Raw genomic sequence first — 19,758 nt, forward strand, 5'->3', positions numbered from 1 at the left:
CAGTTACATTTGTTACTATTTTACAAATGATCTCATCCGACAAGTAAATCTTGCTTATGAGTATTATCAAAGGTTTTTTTCAAGCTTTGGTTGATTAGCATCAGGACAGGGGATGTTGGAATTGACATTTAATGTTTCAGAATTTTTTTGACTTTGTTAATTATTCATGGTATTATGAGGTGTGATATGAAGCTTTATGTGCTGTTATTACGATTTGGGATTACAGTAATCCCTTGTTTTTTGCAGGGGTTGCTTTCCCATAAAGACTCGCGATGGTCAAAACCTATATAATAGAAACATCAATATATTTATTATATATGTTATATAATATATACGACTGTAAATAAATAACAGCTATAGATCCATAAATAAAAACACAAAACACAGAATTGCAGTTTAAATATTGGTCTTTTGTGTTGGTTTACAAAAGTACAACAACGTTGGAGGGCTTCTCCTTTCAGTGTAAGAAATTTATGTAGGGAGCAGACATCTAGCTGCACCCTAGCATTAGGGATCCTCATAATGAGCCAAGTTTCTGTAATGATTAAAATACAAGAGTTGTAGCTCCAGGTGATCAGTATTATGGGTAATGGATCTGGCTTTGAGCACGGCGGCGCAGTGGTTAGCGCGTGTGCGGCACAGTTCTGAGGTCATAAGATCGAACCTCCTGTGTGGAATTTGCATGTTCTCCCAGTGCTTGCGTGGGTTTCCTCCGGGCACTCCAGTTTCCTCCAACATTCCAAAAACATGCATGTCAGATTAATTGGCTGGTCCAAATTCTCCCTAGGGGGGAATGAGCGAGCAAATTGTCTGTCCCTGTGCCCTGCGACTGGCTGGCAACCAGTTCAGGGTGTCCCCTGCTCACTGCCCGAAGATAGCTAGGATGGGCTCCAGCACCCCCGCGACCCTACTGAGGATAAGCGGTGCAGATAATGGATGGATGGATGGAATAATATCTCAGAGGGAACGCGAAAGTTAGTTTTTTGTCAACAAGACAGGTTAGCAAAATAGTAGCACAAGTACCTTGTAATTTGGTCTACTACAAATAATCCCTAGTCTCCAAAAAGTATAAACTCCACTTGGTCACGCATTGTTATTAGCAGGCACAAAGTGCTATGCTCGAACACAGTGCACAATGAAAGTAAGCCAAACAAGTGAAATAAGAACAAAGCATCAAAATAAAAGCCTCAGGATGTCACCCATTTACAATACATTTGCAGTATGAGCATTTGACCCAGGCAACTCCACTTGTCTATAGATACTTATGTAAACACAAGTTCAAAAATAGTAATTCCTCGCTGTATCGCGATTTACTTTTCGCAGTTTTGATACTTAGCAGATTTTGATACTTTGCAGATTTTGATTTTGCATTTTGTTATGCAGCAGATAACACACCAAATGCTGGTACAGGTTGCGGAGGGCTTTGTCTGTGTGTGCCTGGACTGTGAAAAAGTCCGACAGACCTTTCGCCATGGTGACCATTTGCTGCTTTACGGCTAATTTGCAGAATGCCTACAACCGTTTGGAGTGGTCCATGATTGGAGTGCTGGCTGGGTGATTATCTATTTAAGACCCTAGCTTGCACTGTTTCTGATGAGTGGAGAGTCTTGCAGATGAGTTTGTGCCACATAACCTCCAAATCACTGTACATTCTCAAATACAAGCCACTGTTTTTTCCCTACATTTCAAACACTGCAGCTTTAAGCACAGTGTGGGGGGAACTCCCCCAAACTGCGTTGCCCATTGGGGCCACGGGACGCTGGCGCCTACTAGGTGGCCTCTTCCGGTGCCTGAAAGCTGGCTTATAACTGATGCGGACAATAGAAATTTTACTGTTAAAATGAAAACATGATTTCTACCAAGTCCTATGAAAGTGAAGAAATTCAACAAAGCACGCGTAAACGATGTTACTATGACTCCCTTTGGTAGACTCATGCCTCTTTCTTATTAGGGACGTACATTAGTGGATAAACAAGATATCCACTGTCCCTATTCAGTAAGATTGTGGTCTGTGCAGAATTAGCGGTGAAATGTCAAAGAAAAGTAACATTGTGCTGATATTAAAACACTCCCTTGCGGACTCTGTTCACAGCTGTCAATCTCAATCAACGAACACAGCAATATTAAATAAACTAGTACTGACATATATGCATAAGTGCAACAAAAATCCTTATACATAAATGCTTGGAATCTTTTTTAACAAGTAGTGTTGGCTGATTGAATGTTTTCGCGTGGCAGCAGGTGACTATCGGATATACCGTTTCAAATTCTGGCCCAATATGGTCGTAAAATGACAAAGTTGAGTTTCATTCTTAAATTTGTACGTTCAGCTTTTAATCAAGTGTGCTCAGTAGTCCAGAATTTACAGTACTGGAAGGTTTCTGACTATCAATTATTTCTAGTTATTAGCTTTATTGCTACAACAGAGAGATAGTCATGTAATGACCTAATTACATGGAGTTAAACATTTTTTATCTCCTGTGAAAAATGAATCAATTACATTAAAAAAAGAAAGAATGATAAGAAATCTACCTTTACAGTGTGTCATAAAAATATTGCTGACTGGTTATGTCAATTCATATTTGGGTGCTATTTTTCTCCATTGTGCAAGGTGGGTTATAATATGAATGCCTAAACAGAAGGACCAAAAAGCTATTTTGATTTTATTCTATCCATTATCTGCAACGCTTATCCTCAGTAGGATCGCCAGGGTTCTGCAGCCCATCCCAGCTATCTTCGGGCAGTGGGCAGGGGACACCCTGAACTGGTTGCTAGTCAGTTGCAGGACACACAGAGACATACAACTCATTTACACCAAATTGGACTGGCCAATTTACCTGACATGCATGTTTTTGGAATGTGGGAGGAAACCCACGCAAGTACGGGGAGAACATGCAAACTCCACATAAGAAGGTTTGATGTTTATTTATTCTGTATCGGCCCACTTTGCCTTTTCTTTTTAAAGAACCGATAAAGACCAATCACAGCATTTAAAATACTTTCATTAAGATCTTGTCAATCTCCAGAATTCCCTGGTGCATTTGTGTTCAGGGTGAGGTGATTCTGCTCCATACAACAATTATACGGCTCATAGCATTAATCTTCTTCATTGCTAAAAAAAGAATATGGGAGGACCCAAATACAAAAAATTCAATATGTTCTTTTTAAGGCACCCAGGAAAGCTTGAGCCTCGATTTATAATTGTATTGCTCAAGTGCGTATTTTTTATATATATATATATATTTGTGTGTGTGTGTGTGTGTGTGTGTGTGTGTGTGTGTGTATATATATATATATATATATATATATATATATATATATATATATATATATATATATAATTTCATCAAACAGAAACCAATTCATCTGTTTTTGTTTCATTCTGTATGGGCTCTTCAAGTTGTACAGGAATTTTTAGAAATTACTTTTGGCAAAATAGTAATACTGTAAGAATTTGTTTATTTGCTCCCTCCTAGGCAGCTATTTCATATCCTCTGTTTGTATTATAAAACTATTATGATAATTAACTTATTACTTAAGAATTATTACAAAAAAAGTAAAAATCCATTTAGCAAAAGACTGCATTTTAAAAAAATAAAAGACAGCATAACAAATGTTTTAATATCTCATCTCATCTAATCAGCTGTACCGCTTATCCTTATTAGGGTTGCGGGGGGGGCTGGAACCCATCCCAACCATCTCCGGGCAGTGGGCAGGGGACACCCTGAACTGGTTGCCAGCCAATCGCAGGGCACACGGGGACAGACAACTCACTCGCTCAGTCACACCTAGGGACAATTTGGAACGGCGAATTCACCTGAAATGCATGTCTTCGGAATGTGGGAGGAAACCGGAGTGCCCGGAGGAAACCCACGCAAGCACGGGGAGAACATACAAACTCCGCACAGGAAGTCTGGAGCTGGCATTGAACCCACGCAGGAGGTTCCCAAGACCTCAGAACTGTGCCGCACATGCGCTAACCACTGCGCCGCCGTGCTGCCCATATGTATATATATATATATATATATATATATATATATATATATATATATATATATACACGCACACATATATGTGTGTATGTGTGTGTGTATATATATATATATATATATATTTGTGTGTGTGTACGTGTAGATGTGTACGTGTTTGTGTGTATATATATATATGTATATATATGTATATATATATATATATATATATATATATATATATATATATATATATATATATATATATAATGTGTGTGTATATATGTGTGGGGCGGCAGTAGCTCAGGAGGTAGAGCGATCGTTTTAGGATTAAGGGATCCCAGTTCGAATCCCGGCTTGTCCGTGTTACATGCCGAAGTGTCCTTGGGTAAGACACTGAACCCCTAATACCCCCAATAAGCAGGTTAGCGCCTTACATGGCTGCACAGATCACGGCCGCTATTGGGAAATGTGAAGCACAATGTAAAGCGCTTTGGGAAGTCATTGACTTGAAAAGCGCTATATAAAAAAAATGCAGAATGCAGATGCAGAACCAAGTTGGAATCGACATTTCGAAGTGAATGTGTAATTTTCACACTGCAGCAGCATCGCCACTCCCACAGCTTTTCATCAAGTGCGGCCCTTGGCACACTTCAGCTTCTATTTCTATAAAACCTGTTCCAGCTGGAATTGGTACTGAAAATGGGTTAGCGATTTATCCTTTTTAGTTTAAATTAGACACACCTATAAGGCCTGCCAAATCTCTTCCTTGCATGTCCTCATCTTTGGTGACCTCTGTAATGGCTAAATTGTGATGCAGAGATAAGACGAGCACACAGTATTTCTTTGATACGTTTTTGACCTTGTGAGCAAGAAAAATGGGCATGATTCTAGATATACCACACACACACAAACAATCCACCACAGCATTTATGCAATTTCCATAAACAGGTAGGAGAAACAAGTTTTAAATTCAAATGAGGCTCCCTGTTACGCACAACCTCAGCAGACTGGGACTTTACACACCAGTAAGCGGCACAAATAACTTTTGAGACTTTCACCACCTTCAAGTGTTGAATTTCTTTTCTGTGTGTACATTTTAGGACTGCACAATTTAAAAAAAAAACCTATTTGCGATTTTTCAGACCAGTATTGCGATTTTGATGGGATTTGCGATTTTATTTTTCTTAAGTACATTCTCAGTTCTAATTATGTTTTTGTTAATACTCAACCATATTGAAATTCTAAACGTAGAGAAAACAGCACCATCTTCCGGCGAGCTTTGATTTGGGAAAATAAAAACATGTAGCTCAGCAACAAATCAATTCAACTCACTAAAAACATTATAGTGATGCATACTATAATCGCCTCACAATTGTTGTGGATTAAACAGAATTCATTTCTTTTTGAATGAATTGAAAAATGTTTTTTGTATTGTTTTTTTAACGTTTTAAGTATTTCCAGGCGATCCAGTTCAAACTTTTGGACAGGTTGTGCTTGTCCAAACTTAAACCAGAGCAATAAATTCAAAACAATATAATCCTTGTGCAACTTTAAACAATGCAATAAAAACATGTAGGAAGTCCTTGTCTGACTCGCCTTTTGCCTAAGTGGCTTTAATGGATGAAAATGCGCAGGCTAATTGTGTAACGCTACTAATCGTGTAACTCTAGTGTTTATACTTTGGGGACAGCACAGGAGCTGGGAGCCCATCTCACTGTGATGTACATTTTATTCTTGTCACTGGGTCACTCCAATGGGAGAGTTAATTTCTGTCAGTATATTTTGAAGAAAAAAACATTAGTTCAAACCACGGCACATATTGCCGAGGTGGAAATGTATATTTCAACATAAGTTTTAAAGTAACATTGACTACTTTGATTATTTTTTATTAACATCTGAACAGTTTGTTTGTATATAAAGTTTGTTGATTGTGAATGTCTGCTTTTGTCTTCAATACTACATATTTTGTATTTTCAAAAGTCTGCTCCTCATTTTCAAAGATCCAACATTACAATTTTAGTTGTCTGTATTGTCATTGATGACAACGTAACATTGTTTACGTGATTAGATATGGCACTCCAGCATTAAAAAAACTTGAAAGAGATAAAAAAGATAAAACCCAGTATAAGGATAAATAGGGAAATATTTACAATGTACTGCTTGGAGACTGGCCTCTTTATTGTAAGTGCGCAAAAAAAATAGTGCTATGAAAACCAATGCAATAACATTAAAGCAAGTTATTTTCAAAAAATAGTGTTGAAAATTAGATATGAACACCCATTATTCTATGTTTAGCCGAAACATTTTATCGTTAGTCTATCCTGTGCGCTTGTTTAGGGTGGTGATGGCCCTTAGAAAGAAACTGTCTCTGAACCTGTTGGTCCTCATTTTAAGGGATCTGTAGCATTTGCCATTGGACAGCATAATACAATGCTGCCTAGTTTTTGTTTAATTTGTTTTTGGGTAGCAGTAATATGCCATCACTTTGTCACCTACCATGAGAGCAAAAAACGTTCAAGCACACCAAAATCAAACACACACATCTCAACGCAGGATTTTGCCTTCGGTGTGCCCGAAGTACAACAGTTTCCGCCCGTTTTTTTTTTAATTTTTATAAAGAACCTCTTGAGGTGGAATATTAACATCAATGTGGCACATCTTTCAGCAATTTTGAAACTCCAAGACCTCGGCTTTTGAAACAACTTGGGAGTGAGAAGTGAATGTCAGGTGTTACACTTTACGGACCTGTCTTAACTCCCTTGCAACTGTTTTCTATCTGGGTCTTGGTCTTTTGTGCTTTCTAAATTCAAATGCAAAATGTGTGATTTTTTATTTTTTTTCCGCCACATAATGTCTCAGTAGCATCACATAGCAAAATTCAGACAGATCAACATTTGGTGTATTGTTACTAAAGGTAACAATCTCTTGCAGCCTGGTCATCCTGAATGGGGGATTACCACTTGTGTGACCCCTTTTCAAGTTTTCTTACTTTGCTCATACTGAGGTTTTTAAGATTTTCATTGCCCACACGCAGGTTTTAGATAAGGGAATGTTGTAGTTGTCACCTGTACGGTCCTTTGAGACTTTTTGTGATAAAGGGGGTTTACAAATAAATACTAGTTGACTTAATAGATGCGAAGCATTGTACAGACAACTAACCACACAGAGTTGTGAGGTTTTTCACACTTCTCTGAACTTTTTTTTTGCCTTGCCCGGTACTTTTTATTGTACTGAGCAGACACCAAGAAGTGCCTCTAAGAAATCAATTGATGGGGTGCTCTTGAAGGAGAGGTGCGAAAGACTAATCAATGCGGAGGGACTGAAACGTCTGTACCGCAGAAAAGGTTAACAATTGGCAGAGTAAAAAACACTTACTGGTGCAATGCGTTATTGCTAATTACTAAATTTGGTGCAGGCTTGGGGAGTAACGGAATACATGGAACGGCAAAAATTATGTTGGCAAGCTGTTTTGCCGGAGATCCAAGAAATCAAAGCCAGGAGAGAAAGCTTACCACGTGTTGTGAGTCATAATTTTATTCATATTTAGTTTCTTTTGTCTTTTATTAGCATATTTGGTATTGGAGTAATCCAAAAGTAATTGAAAGTAATCAAGTTAAAGTAACCCTACCCAACCCTGGTTATTCATTTTACTGCATTCACTGTATTTTGTGTGACTACTGAATATTCTTTTCAATCCCAGCGTGATATGCAGGTTTAGTGTTGAGATATTTGAAATTTAGCAGGCGCTCAAAATAAGGACTGAAGACTTCTATGGATTTTAAAATTGCAAGGAGAACAGGGGAGTGAGCATTCAAATAGGAAAGGTTGGAACCTTTTCTTAAGGCCCTCCCCTGAATGCTTTCTTTTTAATAAATCTCATAGGTCATAGAAGCTAATCTGCTTTTGAGAGTGCGGAAATGAAGGAACAGCAACACGATTGGCGGATGGTGACAATGATAGGAGAAATTTATGATCGTCGAAACAACAAACAAAAGTGTGACGAACTGGCATCCTATGCAATCTCCTTTGCTGGTGACCAATATTAAAACCAGACTAAACTTTCAGTGTCCTCTTAAAATATCTTATCCTTTTTATGGATGACTTTTCAAGTCATTTTTGAGCTTTACATTTACTAACTATATTATTCTCATACTTGCAGATGCAATTTGTTATCTCTCTTTTTTATACCAGTAAATGGTGAGTGCTTGCAGTACTGATTATATTATTCATAATTGGAAGATGATGAAATGTTAGGATTAAGGGAAATGTTGAAATTAATTGGGGTTTCGTTTTGGAGTACAGTATTTTGATCTGGGCTCAAATTAGGATTAGAGGGATTCAAATTACCGGTGGTTGTTGTGGTTAGGATTAGAGTAAGAAATACCAATTTGTGTTTAGATGAGGGGTTAGCAATAAAGGATAGATTGGAGGTAGTCATGTTCATGGTTAGAGAATTTGGGATTTTAAATATTGGTATGGATTAGCGGATAAGAGTAATTGTATCAGAAGTAGGTTTTACTTTTGTTGTTGGTATACTGTTTTAGGATAAAAGGTAAGAGCATGAAAATATTTTTGGGTTTAAACAAAATGTTATTTGTGGGGTATGTGGGTTCAATTCTCTATATACAGTAAATGTGTATATTTATATCTATAGCTGCACTGTTATTTATAGAAATAGGTTTTGTTTTTAAAAATTAAATCGTGTCCTTCAACCCCTACTTCTGTGGTTTACCTCAACTGTCGCTATATGTATGTGTTAATATCTTTTTTTTAAATTCCCTACACCAAAAAAAAAAAAAAATATAGCACGGCGGCGCAGTGGTTAGCGCATGTGCGGTACAGTTCTGAGGTCATGAGATCGAACCTCATGTGTGGAGTTTGCATGTTCCCCCCGTGCTTGCGTGGGTTTCCTCCGGGCACTCCGGTTTCCTCCCACATTCCAAAAACATGCATGACAGGTGTATTGGCCGGTCCAGATTGTCCCTAGGTGTGAATGAGCGAGTGGCTGGCAACCAGTTCAGGGTGTCCCCTGCCCACTGCCCGAAAATGGCTGGGATGGGCTCCAGCACCCCCGCGACCATAGCATGTCTTAGTCCTTCGTGATTAATTGCATTTGGTATTGTTTTATACGGCATTGTCCCATAAAGCGTCATCGCCCCCTACGGGTTGCTCCCAGGAGAACAGGTGCCTGCTACACCCAAAGAGAGCACTATGACATTTAGATTAGTGCAAAGATTATATATCAACTATGGACATGTATTATGGGCCATGCAAAATAATTATCTGTGGTAAATATTAATATTATATATTAATATTAACCTTTTTACCCAGCACCTTTACAAAGAGAGATTTGTCTCAAAAACAAGTATATTCACAATTTACTCAAGATTTAAAAATTATATTTATGAAAATCCCATATATAATCACAGATATAATTGTGGCTGTGCAGAAAACATGATTCACAACAGATTTTTTTCTTTTAAAAAGTGCTTGAATTTGGTCTTGAAAAATATGTTCAAACCTAGTTATAGCAGCAGCAATTTTTTCTTTCTGGCTTTAGAATCTTATATTTATTGCATTCGAGGACTGTAATCGACTGAGGGCGGCCGGTGTGTTTTTACAGCATGTTAGCATATCATACATATTTGGACAGGAGCTTCTCCAAAAAAGGACAGAGCAGCAGGGACTCTGGTCTGTTACAGATGTGCTCCGTGTGACATAAGATAAAAGCGCAGATTGTTGTGAGATGAAAGCACACTCCAGATTGGATCCACTTGTGTCTGACTATATTTACATATATTTTACAAAGTGGAAAACATTCAGAAGAGAGTGTTCCCTTTATAAAACAATGACTTTTTGTCACTTTGCTCAGATCTCCTTGTCAGCATTAGACACAATGAGCACTGCAAGCAGAACATTGTCAATCATGATAATTGCTTTATGTAAAACATGTTTCATAATCTACTAATTGATTAATCTCTATTTTGATTGGATGACAATGATTGGACACAGATAAGAAGACAATTTCAACCAAGTCGAGATTGAGGAGAAAGTAGCCACTGTAAATCTTTAAAAATGCTTGAATTTTATTCTTGTAGTTTCAAGGTTTCAAAAGTGCCGAAATTTTGGCCGTTGTGCTCGCAAATGCTTGAAATTATTGCATAGTTTTCGGCAGTCCGACTTGCTCGGCAACGCTTTAAATCAAGAAAAATAAAACAACTTTGCTTAAAACTGATGCAGGAACTGCTGTCCGGTGGCTTCGCTTTGCCATTGCATTTTTCCTTGCCTTTTGATTAACAGCAGCTAGCATTACTTTGCATGGCGTTGTCATGTGAAGCGTCATCAACCCTTAGTGTCGCGCCTTAAAAGACTGCTACAAGGCTGCCATTTTAATCAACGAATGCTAGAAAACGGAAAATACAAATAATGGCTAAAACGTGGAACAAAATGTAAATATATTATTTTAATGGTATTGGACAAATTGAAAATTACACTTTAGAAGTCCTCAAGAAAGTCCTTGAATTTGTCCATGAAAAAGGTGTACAAACCCTGAGCACACCCGTGAACTGGTCCCTCACAAACGTTTCTACCCCCTTGGAAACACACTGCAGCAATACTGTTACTCTTACGATACCATGGAAATTAATACTTTTCTAAATAAAGTGCTGACCTTTTAAAAGATAGTGGATGAGGTTATCACATATGCAATTTGTTTAATGCACGGTATACTTTTTCAGTCTCAATTTGTATGCACTTGGCACATGTTCATGTTACCCTCTGTCTCAATTAAAACAGACACTTACTAAAAGTAAATACTGCGCAGGGATGTGTTATAAATTGTTGTCTTCAATTTAGATAGATTTTTCATCTGTTGGCATTATTGCAAGGTTTGTCTCTCCCGTGGCTGCTAAAGCCTTGTTTGCTGCTGACCTAAGAAGTGAAGAACATTGGTGAGAGCGCCCCATGTTCCTGTTTTCAAGGACTTCTTTGTTAAAAACAGTCACATGCTTCTTAATAAGTAAAGTAACTCGTTTTTATGTTGTGTTCTTTGTTAATGCCTCGGGCTTTAAATGCCGCAGATTTTCCTGAACCACAGTAGCTTAGACATCCCCGTAGTCTGATGCCTTTTTTCTTTGGAAAAAAAAAACACAATTCTGGAATTTTATGTTATGTTAAAAAAACCCTAAATGATGTTAGACAATCGTTTTCTGATGCCTGTTCAAATTATTTCCTGAAAGATATTTGAATGAAGAAACAAAAGCTGAAGAGAGCAGTTCTGTTCCGTACTTTATTACAAATTCAAAGTTTCAAAGTTTGCATCTAGAACCTGCTGCATTGATCAAGACTTTGAGACAGAAAACTGCTGTCAACTGGAGTTTTTTGTCGGTTGATGCCCTCGCAACATCCATTGCTGCCTAAACGTTCTGGAATGGGGATAAGCTTGATTCCCTCTTAAGGTTTTTAAATGGAGGTTGACCGATCATTGGGCGGGCCGATCATCGGCACCGATATTTGTGAATTTGACCTATATCGGTTCCGGCCTAGGGCAGCAAGGCAGCGCAGTGGTTAACACGTGTGCGGCACAGTTCTGAGGTCATGAGATCGCGCCTCCTGTGTGGAGTTTGCATGTTCTTCCCGTGCTTGCGTGGGTTTCCTCCTGGCACTCCGGTTTCCTTCCACATTCCAAAAACATGCATTTCACGTTAATTGGCCGGTCCAAATTGTCCCTAGGTGTGAATGAGCGAGCAAATTGTCTGTCCCTGTGTGCCCTGCGACTGACTGGCAACCAGTTCAGGGTGTCCCCTGCTCACTTCCAGAAGATGGCTGGGATGGGCTCCAGCACGCCCGCGACTCTACTAAAGATAAGCGGTGCAGATAATGGATGGATGGATGGATGACTGTTCCGGTCTTTTTACTCAATCGGCGTGCTGATTATTAAGCACAACACCGAGCAACAGTCGAGCGGAGCCTTTTTCTCCCTCTCCTGCTTTGTGTCTCTAATGCTACCTACCTGCGCCTTCTGATGGGATAGGCAACCGGGGGCGGAGCCTGTAGAGCAGTAAGCTGTCGCCAGTTCGCACTGTCTGCAGTCGCAGACTGGAGCAAGAGTTGGAGCTGTCGCGAATCTTTTTCGTATTAGCAAATATTTTTTATATTCCCAATTACTGTCTTTTTTTCTGTCCATCCCTCTTTGTGACCACTCTTGACTGAAATTTCAAGGAAATGTCAACGTGCAGCGACGCACAAGCAAAAACAGACAACCCCTGTGTCTAATTGTGTCTAATCCTGACTCCCTTGCAAAATCACTCCCCTTCACTTGAGCGCGGACTCTGATTTTCCCATTCTTCTCATCATTTCCGACAGAACGAGTGTCATGATTGTAGTCCGTATGATGTGTTGTTTAAGGAATATTGATTGATGTGATTAGAAAAACAAACAAAAAAAACGATCTTGGTCTAAATGAGTTTAAGACAGATCAATGCGAACATTACCATCACCGGCAAAATACTTAAACTTTCTCAATCACGACTTGTTGTATACAGGGTTGGGTAGGGTTACTTTAACTTTACTCCCCAAGCCTGCACAAAATGGAACACATGGAACGGCAAAAATGATGTTGGCAAGTTGTTTGGATTTATTTTCATTTTGTTTCTGTCGCATTTTATGTTTTGCGGGAGATCAAAGAGATCAAAGCCAGAAGAGAAAGCTTACCACATGTTGTGAGTCGTAATTTTATTCAGATTTAGTTTCTTTTGTCTTTTATTATCATATTTGGTATTGGAGTAATCCAAAAGTAATTGAAAGTAATCAAGTTAAAGTAACCCTACCCAACCCTGGTTGTACACAAGTAGGCTTTTTATAGCGTACTATTTATAGTAGCCTTATTGCAATGCATGTATATAGCATGCTATAATAGCCTTATTGTAATGCTTGTTTATCGTACGGAGCTGTTCACTGAACGCTGTATCCAGGGCACCATTGTGAATTGAGACCCTGGTTTTGTTAGATCCCCCCATGTAAACAAATGTTTGAATTGAGTTTAAATGCTGACCCCCCTATCTACTGTTTGCAAGGCACACTTCAAACCTATTGTGTTGGCTTTGGGAGACAACATAGGAATACCACACTAAATAAAAGAATATTCATGTGTTGAATTTCTAATCTTATTTTCTGTAAAAGGTATCAGAGCGCTATTTAAGATTTATTTGAACTTATATCAAATATTCTTTGTTTCCTTTTGCATTATTAATTTATCATTTTTATGCCAATTTTTAGGCTTTTACAGTGTTTGAATATCAGCTCTTCCTGTGCAGAGTTAGCATGTTCTCCCTGTACCTCCATGGGTGTCCCCCTGGCTCCCCAGTTTCCTCCAAAATTCCAAAGACACGCATGGCAGGTTGATCAGCGGCTCTAGTCTGATAAGCTGTGCAGAAGATGGATGCAGAGTTTATTCAGGTGCTTGAAATCCTTAAAAATGTTTGATTTTTAATATGTGTTTTCAAGGTCCGGAAAATCAGTTTTAGGAGTTGTGTTTGAAAATACCTGAAGTTGTTGTCATTGCCATGTTTCTAGGCAATGTGACTCTATATAAATGTTAGGTTCATATCCCCAACATTTTTAATAAAACGCTCTGTAATAAAAGAAGACATAGAGAATCGGTTATTTAGAATTCGTTACTTTATTAATCATCATATTGAGAGCCCCGGAGATCGAGCTGTTACGAATCTCCGCCTCGCTTGCTCGCTAGCTGGGCTCTGAAGAAATCTCCGAATCTCCTTCTTTTTATTATGTTTTTTGCCCTGTAATACATGAGTCTCTTTACTGAGGGGCGGGGATTCTATCTAACAAAGGAGACTGTATTCTAACTTTTGCTACGTAGAGTTAATCAGTCTTCTTTGGAAAGCCTGGTTTCCTTTTGTTTTGGGAGAGACTTCATTTCCTTCTTCTCACGGCTCTTTGGTGAAAAACAATCTTGAGTTATGGCATGAAGAGGTCATAGGTCAGGGTACATCCGTTGGTATGTGAGAACAAAACACAGTCTGTATATCAAAACACAACTCATGGCCCCGGAGCGTAGTCCACAGGCTGAGAACTCCCCAAAATGGCCGAGAACACATATAACATTCCAAATATCAACTGTAGGATAAATATAACTATACAATCCCAACATTTCCCTCCTGTTATCCAACTGGTGATATTAATACTTCATTCAACTGTCACTTTGCATTAAGATTTTCAACAGAGAAATCATGAACACAACAACAGTTGTTACACTTAGAGGTTGTCGTCATAATGACCAGGATCTGAGTAAAAATCATGAAAATGCAGAGACAGGCAATCATCATCAACATTTGTGTCATTACAATTTTCACCATCGTCATTTTTATGGTAATTGCCAGAGTCATCATCAGCATCGGTGTCCGAGGGCAACAGAGCATACAAAGGTACCATCTTTGCCTGCATTGGGGCAAGAGCTGTTGTAATTAGTCTCGTTAGCAATGTTCTTATGCACGGAATACAACAACATCCACACAATGTGAGAATTGCCGCAAAAACGGCTATAGCCATATATTAATATTTTTGATATTTCCCAAACGTATCTCCAAAACCATCCCACATTGATGTGTCAACTCCTGAGTGGTCTTTCATCTTGTTGTTAAGTGACCTGAGGCCTTCCAGGGCCTTTGTCAGACTTCCGTCTGCTGCCGTGTTGTTCGGTATGAACGTGCAACATTGGTCACCAAAGATAGAACAGACCCCTCCCTTTTCAGCCAGTAGCATATCAACAGCAATCCGGTTCTGGAAAGCCATGAGGGAGGTAGCAGAGAGTTGCTCGTGTATGGCGGAGAAACCTTGTTCTGTTTTGTTTCCTAACTTCTGCACATTGAAATGGATATAGTTTATTCTGTCAACATTTTTATTAATTGTACACCAATAACAAATCAAAGATTCAAAACCCGCTGCTACTTGATCTGCTAATTTGTATTCATCTGGTACGCCTCTTGGAACACCGATGCTGTCGATGTATGTAGGATCATTGTCACGCCAGGCATAGGTAGACCTTTACTTTTCCATGCATGTGGTAACAAGCTCTTCACAGATGTTAGCAATTCAGGGATTGTGGTGGCGGTTATAGACACAGGTAAAATAAGAGACACAGATGCACACAATCCTGTGGTATTGTACGGTAGTCTATCATACAACTTGTCTCCTCCACACCACCACCAGATGTCACTCCGGGAGAGTGGTTTAAATGTTATATTGACTGTCAACATTTGGTGACATTGTATACCCTTCAGACTACACACAACACAATCAGTCATGACAGCATGTGCCGCCTGCTCAGCCATTAGCAACCAGTTGTTATCTATCCTTGAAATTCCTGTGGTAACTTTGAACCACCCATTAATGTCTTCGACTGACATGCTTACTGATGTGATATTTGTCGTTACAGAGTAGTTACTTAATTTTGGCTGATCAGTCGATTTCATTCTGTCATTTACACACACTACGACCGGGAAAAAAGGGGTCCATGCCCGAGGACCAGGCCCATAACGTGAAACCCCAGCACGTGCTGTTAAAAAAAATCTGATCCCGGAGGTCGAATTGTCTGGTTTGTAACGGTTATAGTCAGTTGTAAATTGCTTCCTTGATGCTGCAATTTAACCCGATTTTTGGAAATACTGGGCCTCAGAGCTGTCCCCTGGGGTCCAGTACTCCCCTGCTTCCGTTATAACCAAATACTCCCACCCTTGGAACGCTCCGTGTCCAAACACGTACCACCAGTACTCCTCCCACCCTTGCCCAGTAATATGTGTTGGCTGTCTCCCTAGACTGCCTCACTGGAACCCTTTTAAAGAGGTTATCGGTATGGACATCACAATGGTGGCATTTGGTGGCACACTCACTGTCACAGAGTTGTTATAGGTCCACGATATTAACCAAGAGTGCATGTTGTGGCGTGTTTACTGGGGAGTCGGCACATTCCACTAACACCCCTGCTTTTATTAAATTTTCAATCACTGGTTGTATCCCAGCCATAGCATCTGGCTTGAGTGGATATTGTTTTATTCTAGGGTGATGCTCTGTTTTTGGTCTGACTACTACAGGGGATGCCCCTTTTACAAGGCCCACGTCAGTAGGCCCCTGAGACCATAATTTCTCGGGAATCTGGTCAACAATTCCTCGTCCTCTCCGGTTAAAAAGATTTGTCATTCTTGTTCTTCTATTAAGTGTACTTCTGACTGCACTGTCACCGACCAGAAAAGAGCCTTTCTCCTTTGTACACTAATTTTTCCAAGTCTTGCCATTTGATGCTCTTCTTTTTGCACAACGAGATATGCGGTACGCATCTATCCATAAGCCAGTTATGCTGTTTTAAACAGTGACTTGAGTGGGTCAGGTAAGAATACTGCTGCTATGGCATACATTATTTTGTACACACAGTTACCATAAACACAAATCATTATTCAAGTAAGCACAATCAGTTTCATACTTATGAACAATTATTTTCCAAAGCAAAAACGCAACAGGATTTGCAATGAGCGTTCAAAAATTGGCATCTGAGCGTCCATTGAAGTTCCATGATTTTCATTTGTTTCCAAGAGGGCACTCGAAAACCACTCTATATTTTGCTCGATAAAAGAACTGCTACCATATGCAATAATATTTTGTTTGTTTGTTTGTACATGATTCAAATTGAATCGTTTCTTCCGGCGCCGTCACGAATGGCAGCCACTCCAGCAGCTCCCGTGTTATTTTCGATTGTTCTCGATTGTTTGTTCTCAGCTCAGGGATGCTGCTGGAAATGTGAATTTCCCTTCGGGGATGAACAAAGTATCTATCTATCTATCTATCTATCTATCTATCTATCTATCTATCTATCTATCTATCTATCTATCTATCTATCTATCTATCTATCTATCTATCTATCTATTTGACTTTATGTCTGAATACTATCTTGGCCTAGTCACGCTGTTGGGTGTTGCTCAGCAGAGCTTTCTTCTTCACATTCAAAGGACATGTGACCTTTCGACCGCAGGCCCAACACTTTACGTCTCGCCGTGTGTGTTACCCCCACACTCCCGTGAGCTCGTTGTTTATGAGCGTAGCTGGGATGTGCTCCATATCACTCCCTTGGCCTCGCTGTTGATAAGCGGCGCAGACAATGGATGACTGATGTCTTTGGCTCTTTCAGCAAATTAGTCCATGGCCTCTTTTTGACAGATTTATATGTCCTTTGGAGACTTAGAAAGAGTCTTTTTGCGGAATTCACTGGCACTTGAGAGTCTCGTTAATTCCACTGTGCTTACGTAGTGGGATTTTTTTTTTTTTTTAGTAAATTGGCCGGATTACTCTATGTCTTAAATTTTTCTCTAAATTTAAGTACTAGTAGACATTATCTTAGTTTAATCAATTTCTACCCATTTATTTCCCATGCAATTATTTTTAAATTAGCATGATATGTCTCAAAATCAATTAATCCGTTATTTTCATTTCTTATGAACCTCTTCAAGATTGTTCAATCTATTTCTCATTGTCTTCTAAAAATTCTCTTCCATAGAAACCGTTTCCTTTTAACTTAACCAAACCATAAGTCAGTATTTGTTACACATTTGTTTATCACTTGTCAATCGTAACACTCATTCTAAAAAAAATTCAGTGTGTAATCAATTGTCCTCCCAATTGTCCTTTGGACTAAACTTGTCAAAATTCCAAACCCACACACTATCTAAACATCAAAAATCTCAAAAGATCTAAAAAATCTCTAAAAATGCCAAATCGAACTTAATGTCATAACTTTTCTAATTGTATTTTCTTCTCTCTGTAATCATAATCAATCTTTTGTTATTGATTCAATATACAGCAATACATACCCGTCACTCATGAACCATCTTGTTGAGTGTATTTATTTTGTTTATTCATTATCTTTTATTCTGCGCAACAATCTTTGCTTCTACGCATTAGTCTATGTTCTATGCAGCCCTTCGAGATCCCTTGTGATCAAGGCTATACAGATCAACATGATCTGGTCCGACTATTAATACCTTTCTTTTTTTCCTTTGTTTAAAAGAATCATTTCATTCATTGACTGAAATAGCTTCAGCTACGTTATTAATTATTTCTAGTCTCGAATTTTCTTTTCTGTAATACGAGAACAACTAAGGAAATAATCTTTTTACGTCTTACGCCTCTTTTTAATTTGTCCATTTACGAACAAGAAGATTGACACTAAAATTATGGACCATTTTTAGTCAGCTTCATTGCTTTAATCGTCCTTTCTTTATTAAGAGCAAAACTACACGTCTTAAAGTTATTACCCTTTGCTATTCGCATTTTCAACGAAAAATGATTAGTTGTTCACTCAAATATTCTTTCTTTTTATACTATTCTGTATAATTATCTTGTATTATACACTCAGTGTTTTCATTTTCCCGCTTACCTGTCCAAGACGCATCATTTATGCTGGGTACGCAACCTTTTTTTTCCTTTAAATTTTCATTATCATTTAGTTTACTCTTTAACAAAGATTTAACGCATTACAAGCTTTGTCGTTATTTTGAATTTGCTGTACGAGTTTTTTTATTTTCCTGCACGCCGATCTTCGCTAATGAGATCTCGTCGCTTCGAGATTACGTCATTGTTGTTGGTAATTCTTGTCGAGCGAAGGTCAGTCTTTTTATTAGACAAACGGCTTTTTTCCTTGTTCAATTCATCAAAGAGAGCTTGCTTTCAAACGGCTCATTTGCTTTGATGATTGATATCACGAATTATGTTGTACTAAGATGTTAAAGAAAGAAGTACAGAAAGTAGAAAAATGGAAAAAGACAAGCCCGTTATTCGCAATCACCATCAACAAATGCAGAAAATAAATTAAAAATTCGATGATCAAAACTGAATGAATACGCAGATATCTACTATTTTTGTCACCGATTTATAAGTTCGATCTTTGTATCACTAAATTTCAGGGGTTCTGCCAAGATCTATAAATCTTTTAGCAACCTAGTACACGGAATTCAAAATTCCTATCATATTATCATTATTGATAGTTCAGTTTAAAAAAAAATCATATATACCAGGGTGTCCCCTGCCCACTGCCTGATGATTGCTGGGATGGGCTCCAGCACCCCCGCGACCCTACTGAGGATAAGCGGTGCAGCTGCTGAGATGAGATGAGATATATATTATATATGTGTGTGCAGCACGGTGGCGCAGTGGCCAGCACGTGTGCGGCATTACTAAGGACCTGGGAACAGGTGTGTGTGTTCCAAGCCAGCCTGCATGCTCTCATTGTTACGGTTTACTTTCCTCTTTCAAAAAACATGCATTTCAAGTGGACTGACTGGTCCAAATTGTCCCTATGTGTGAATGAGCTAGTGAATTGTCTATCTTTGTGTGCCCTGCAATTGGCTTGCAACCAGTTCAGGGTGTCCTCCAATCGCTGCTCGATGATCGCTGTGATGGATTCCAACAAGATGAGATCTACTTATCATAGTTATGGTTCATACCGGCCGAATATGAACACAAAACTTTTCTGGTTCCCACCTGTAACGCCTTTATTGTTGACATATTCCTTTAATATCATAAAAATTGGTTTTTCACTTACCATCGTTCATCCCATTCAAATATCTTCATCATCGTTAGTAATGCTACTTTTTTTTCCCCTCACCGTTCTTCCATTTTCTCCTCAGCGGATTGTTGAGTCCAAATGAGACAAGAACCAAAATTCTGAATCTCAAAAACATCGTTAGAGCAACACTTTTGCTGTAAAATCAAACTTTTCCTT

At 38.8% G+C, this 19,758-nt stretch overlaps 1 protein-coding gene across 2 annotated transcripts in view; it reads left to right on the forward strand.

The window, feature by feature from the left end:
- Positions 1-19,758, forward strand: part of slc8a1b (solute carrier family 8 member 1b) — a 213,727-nt gene that overhangs the window by 58,208 nt on the left and 135,761 nt on the right. The gene's annotated exons all lie outside the window — the stretch shown is intronic.

The sequence above is a fragment of the Urocampus carinirostris genome, chromosome 13, assembly GCF_059441175.1.
Source record: "Urocampus carinirostris isolate Australia breed hairy pipefish chromosome 13, RoL_Ucar_1.0, whole genome shotgun sequence".
Taxonomy (NCBI): domain Eukaryota; kingdom Metazoa; phylum Chordata; class Actinopteri; order Syngnathiformes; family Syngnathidae; genus Urocampus; species Urocampus carinirostris.